Here is a 6,252-nt window from a genome sequence, read left to right as displayed (position 1 = left end):
GTTTTAGGAGCTTGGTGCCAGGAAAGAGATGAAAACCATATCATTTCTTATTATGAATCACAACATCACAAATAGAAACCATGAGGGGCACCTGGGTAGCTCAGTGATTGAGCATCTGCCTTTGGCTCTTGACATGACCACAGGGTCCTGGGATGGAGTCCCGCATTGGGCTCCCCATAGGGAGCCTGCCTCTCTCTCTGTCTATGTCTCTGGCTGTCTTCCTGTGTCTCTCATGAATAAATAAATAAAATCTTAAAAAAAAAAACATGCAAACAACCTAACAGTAAAATAGGCGATGTATTTGAACAGGCAATTTTTTTCAAGATTTTATTTATTTATTTGACTGAGAAAGAGCACAAGTAGGAGGAACAGCAGAGACAGAGGGAAAATCAGGCTCCTCACTCAGCAGGGAGCCCAAAGTGGTACTCGATCCTAGGACCTTGGAATCATGACCTGAGCTGAAGGCAGATAACCAACTGAGCCACCCAGGCACCTGCAGAATTGCACCCAGGCAATTCTTGAAGATGTTCAACCTCACTCAAAATTAAAAGAAACTTCTGTTAAAGCAACACTGAGTCATAGGTATGTGTCTAAGACCAATGACATCGTACACGCGTGCACACGGTAACAAGTACACAAATGTTCACAGCACCATTATTCACAAGAGCCGGAAAGTGGAAATAACCCAAGTGTCCATCCTCTGTGAATGGATAAATAAAATGTGGTCTATCCATATGATGGAATACTGTGTCATAAAAAGGAATGACACACGCTCCAACATGGAAAAACCTTGCAAGCAATATGCTAAGTGAAATAAGTCAGACACAAAAGATCATATGTAATATGATTACATTTTTATAAATTGTCCAGAATAGGCAAATCTATAGGTACACTTAGTCGCTAGGGGCTGAGGAAGGAGGAAACAGGGCAGTGACTGTTAATGGGTACCAGGTTTCTTCCTGGAGTGATGAAAATGCTCTAAAATTGGTTATGCTGATGGTTGCTCAACTCTAGACACACTAAAAACTATTTGTACACTTTGAGAGTGAATTGTATAGCATGGGAATTATATTCCAATAGGCTGTTAGAAAACACTGAGATACGACTTTTTGCTCCTCTCTTTCACAAAATTAGTAACAGTGTAGGGGGACAGACCCATATACTGTTGATAAAAGTGTAAATTAATGCCACCTTTTGGAAGAGCATTCTGGTAATTTCTACCAGAATTAAAAATGTATATACCCTTTGACCAAGTGCTTCCACTTTAACCGGCCCTACGGAAATACTTATGGCACATTCAGGAAGACCGAGAAGCTGCTTGATAGGACACTGTAGGACCAAAGAAACTGGAAATAGACATTGACAGAGAATGCAATTAGACAATGGAAAGAAGCACAGCCATTAAAAAGAAGGCCGCAGACTAGGCCATGTTGACGTAGAAAGATCTGCAGAGATGTGTTATAGGTGGAAAACCGGCAGGGTATGAAACAGTGGGCAGAGTGATTCTCTTTTATCAGTAAAAGCCAGTCTCCCAAAGTATTTCAGGAAGGAAATGCAAAGAGTGATCATCTCCGGGGAGAGGGGCTGAGATGAAAAGAAGGTTTTAGTTTTCATTTTGTAATCTTTCGGGACTGTTTGAATTTTCTAAATGTGGTGCCTGCATTAACTTTATTTTTACAATGCCACTGGGATTATCTGTGCTGCCGTATTACCAGTCATTTTCATTTTCTTTATGCTTTACTGTATTGAAAATCTTTTATAATCTTTGTGTGTGCGTGTGACACACTGCTGTTCCCCCAAGAGGACCCACCCAGAGCTCACGACCTCCCTCTCCGGGCCTCTGGTTTCCATCCTCAGGAAAAGGCAGCAGGATGGGTTGGGGAGGTAGAGGGGAGGGGAGAGCACTTCTCTGAGTGTTGGCCAAGCCTGTCTCCAGAGACCGCTGCCACCTCCTTTTCATCCTGCCCCTGTGGTGTGAAGCCAGCTCCCAGTGGGTGGCCAGGCTCAGGTGAGGAGGCAGGAAAGGAGAACAGAGTCCACTCCTCTGAAAACAGTGAAGTCCAATAGGATGCTCAGGTGATGTGGAAGCAGCGGGGCCAGTGCCTAAATTCTAAATGCGGGGTGCAAGGGCCTCTGAAGACCAGTGCCCAGAAGACCCAGACCCTGAGAGCATCTGAGGGCTAGAGCCGCGTGTGCGTGCGTGTGGGAGGCAGGGGCTCTGGTGTCTGTGTTCCTTTATGCGTCTGTGATTCCATGCATGTGACAGAAGCAGCTTGCTGTGCATTCCAAGGCCCTCGCTTACACAGCGCCCTCCAAGGCTCTGTCTCTAACTTGTATTCACTGGTTCGTTCTTCCTTTTTGAAAAATGGTTCCTCTCCCCCATTGTATAAGCCTAGGGCCCAACAAAACCTGGATCTGCCCCAGCATATTTACATCATACTGTCACATGTTTATCATGAGTGTGTCTCTGTCTCCCTCCCGTTGTCCCCCCGACTTCCTTCTTTCTTTCCCTCTTTCCTTTCTTCCCTCAGTATTTGTGTTCTAGGAGCTGTCCCTTCTGGGACAGAGGGACAGTGAGGAAGAAGACAAGCCATTCCAGAGAGGTTCAGGGAGTCACAGGAGTGTGTGGTGGGGCATCCCCCCTTCATCCTGGGACCATCAGGAAAGTGGAAACTGGAAGAATCGAAGGCTCAGCAGGGTGGCCAGACATGGGCTGGGATGTGCTGGAATGCACTGTGGATCCATGCCCATCTGTGAGCATCCTTCAGCACCTGTCTGTGCATTTGTGCATGTATATCTGGGTGTGATGCTGTGGGTGGGTGCCCGTGGCTGTGCGGTGTTGTCTCCCTCCACGTGTGCGGCTGAGGGAGAACCTGGGTGCCCATGTGCTCTTTGTCGTTGGCCTCACATGCTTTTGAGTGGCAGAGTCCAGGCAGCATGGCGGGCTAATGAGTTCTCAGGGTGTGGACCTCCCTTAGGGCCAGTCCTCCCTGGCAGAGCAAACCACTCTTAGGAGCCCAGAGTTGGGAGCAATGGTTTCATCCAGCTCTGGGGTGTCCAAACATCCCTGCCGGTCTTGAGGGGCCCTGCCAACCTGATGTGACTGAGCCTGAGGCCAGTGGCTCTAAAAGTTTTAGGTACCAGGGGCTCCAACAGGTACAGTGATTTCTTTGGGCATCACCTGGTCACCTGGTTGGACCAGCTCCCTGACTTGTGGTTTGGATGGTAGGCATAGGTGGCCAAGCCTGAGTCTCAGGTTTCCATGGTGACAAGTCCTGATAAGCGCTCAAGATCAACAAGATGCTTGCTGATGGTACTGGCAAAGGGGGCAGTTTTCAAGCCCAATCCATTGCTGTCACAAAGTTGGCACAGAGAGGGCTGGAGAAATCTTTAAGGCCATCTAGAACACCTGTGCTTATTCTCTGCTTTGCTCCCACCTCCCAGATCTGTGAGCCACAGTTTTTACCTGCTCTGTGCCCCCCCCAAACAAAGCTGATCCCCCTGGATGCCATCACCTGGGCATCCCTGCTCTTTGGCTTCCAGCTGGGTTTACCCCATGGGAGGCACTGACAGGCATCAGAAGGTGGGAGGAGAGAAAAGTTGGGGTATTTCCCCCGACGTACTCCCAGTTTGAGAGTGACTGTCTCTCTCTAGCCATAGCTTTTCTCGGGGTGGGGGTGGGGCCCTCACCCATCACTGAGGCTCTTGCTGCTTCCAGGAAATCACTCCTCCTCCTCACTTCAGGGTTAGGGGGTAAAGGCTCCCCACTGTTGCCAGCCCAAGTACTGCACCATCCCACTGATTTCCTTACAACATCGCCCCCATCTCTACCACACACCGGAGATAAATTGCCCCTGTGATATAAACTCTCCTCATTAAACCCTATTGAATGAGTTCTCTCCTTCCTGTTGGGACCCTGCCTGGTAGTTTCCCACTGTGGTAAGAACAAAATACACCTTCTCCTGCTCCATCTGGCCTCCTATCTTTGCACTTGTGGTTTCCTCTGCTCATTTAAAAACCATCTCTTCAATCAATCAATCAATCAAAATTAAAAAACAATAAAAACCATCTCTTCAGCGCCTGGGTGGCTCAGTCTGTTAGGCGTCCACCTTTGGTTGAGGTCATGATCCCAGGGTCCTGGGATGGAGTTTCCCATCAGGCTTCCTGCTCAGCAGGGAGTCTGCTTCTCCCTCTTCCCCTGCCCCTCTCCCCCCTGCTCGTTCTCTCTCTCTGTCTGAAATAAATAAGTGAAATAATTTTTGAAAATATAAAAAAAAATGGAAGTCATCTCTTCATCAATAAAACAAACAACAAAACACATTGTAGATGTTTAGCAGTGCTTGGCACTCTTAAGGGTTTAAAAAACACTAGCTAATATTATTGTTATTGTTGCCAGATACTGGAATGCAAATAAAGGTGCTTACTTGTTAAAGGGCCTGGTTTAACAGTGTCAATTTAATTAATATTAACTAATATTGAAATATTGGATCTGTGCCATTTATTCTTCATCTTTGGTGCATTTCTGCTGTTAATGTTGTCATTTGTATGCCTATATTTTTCAAAAGGAGTGTTAATGTTTTGAGAGCTTCTTATTAACTTGAAGATGAAATATATTCCAAGATTGTACAAAAGGGTGAAAATAATAAGTATATAATGTTCAATAAGTCAGTGTCTTCTTATATCACAATGACATTTTAAAATCAGATTTACAGGATTAAAAAGTGGAAAACAACCATGTCTTCCAAGGTCCCTTTGTGACCACTGTCTAAATCAGGGGCACCGCTACTCTCCCCCACCTCCCTGCCTGTACCTTTCACACACTTATATTTTGCAATTTATGATTGCTTCCTAGTTTGAGATTCCTCTCTGTCACTTCACTGTGAGCTTGACCAGGGTTTCAGATCTTGCCAGCTGGGTTCACTGCTGTATCCCAGTGCAGTGTCTTGGTGAGCAGATATGCTAGGATGCTGTAACAGAGTGGCCCCCCAACAGTATGAATAACCTAGTTTATTTTTTTCACAAGCGATAGTGTGGCTCAGCAGTCCAGGCAGGCAGGGTGGTTTGAAGCAATTCTCAAGCCCCTGGGGCTCCTCAGTTCACCCCCCTCCTCAGCCACACAGAGGACAACCTAAAAAACCCTCTTACTCAGAGGAATCCCACTCTCTTTGGCTGTGGCTTCCCCAGTCCAGCCTGCCCTAGACCCCTGTTCTCCCAACAACAGACTTATCTGCGTGGCTTTCCAAACCACAGAGCAAGTTCTTGGGATGAAACAGGGTTACTGCACGCACTTTTTGCCCCTTGTTTTCAAATATTACTTTTTGCCTTCTGTGGCTATGGTTTACAACTGTCCACATCCCTGACCTTTAGGTGAATTATTTCACCATTCTGTGCCTTGGTTTCTTCATCTGTAAAATGAGCATAACCTCTGTTCACCTCTTAGGGTTGTTACAAGGATTAAAGTGATCATAAAGCTCTTAGAATTGAACCCAACACACACAAGACGCTCTTTAAATATTAATCAGCATTACTGTCTCTCTCTCTCAATGATCTCAGCTTCTCCCTGAGGCAGGCGGGAAGGCCTCACCTCATTTTCAGAGGCAGAAATGAAGGACTAGGGAGCTAAAGCAACTTGCCCAAGGCTGCGGGGCTGAGAGGCCGTCTAGTGTAGGTTTAATTCAGACCTGAGCCTCAGCTCACCTCATGAAAAAATTGGTGGGATGACAGCACTCCCTCATAGGGTTTGGTTACGAGAATCCAGTGCCATCATTCAGTCAAGTGACAGGCACTTGGAGGGATTGTTCAAGCCTCTGTGCCCTTCCCCTTCCCGCGGCCCCACTCGGTCACGCCCACGGGCACCCTCACGGAGCCACCAGGGATCCCAGCTACCCTGTTCCTGGCAGCCCTCGGGTCAGCTGCTTGTTTGGCTGGAGGGGACAGCTGGGCCAACAGAGAGGCCCATTGTCTCTGTCTTCTGGGGCTCTGTTGTTGGAGCCTCGTCCCACGGTCCAGCCCCAGGACACTTCCCGCTGTCGCTTGGCGGGCCTGTCTTGACTTGGGGGCTGGGAGGAACAGGGAGCGAGCTTTGCACCACCGGCCCGGCCCTACTGATAGGAAACTGAGGCTCAGGGGGCCCAAATGACGTGTGGGGGTTGTGCTCGTCTCACCTCGGGGTCGCCAAAGACGGCCTCAAGTCCGAGAGGTCATGGATTTCACTAGGTCACAGACTGCAGTGCCAGAGCACCGCCTCGCATG

Source organism: Vulpes lagopus, chromosome 7 (genome assembly GCF_018345385.1).
Source record: "Vulpes lagopus strain Blue_001 chromosome 7, ASM1834538v1, whole genome shotgun sequence".
Classification (NCBI taxonomy): domain Eukaryota; kingdom Metazoa; phylum Chordata; class Mammalia; order Carnivora; family Canidae; genus Vulpes; species Vulpes lagopus.
This window is presented reverse-complemented; position numbering follows the sequence as displayed.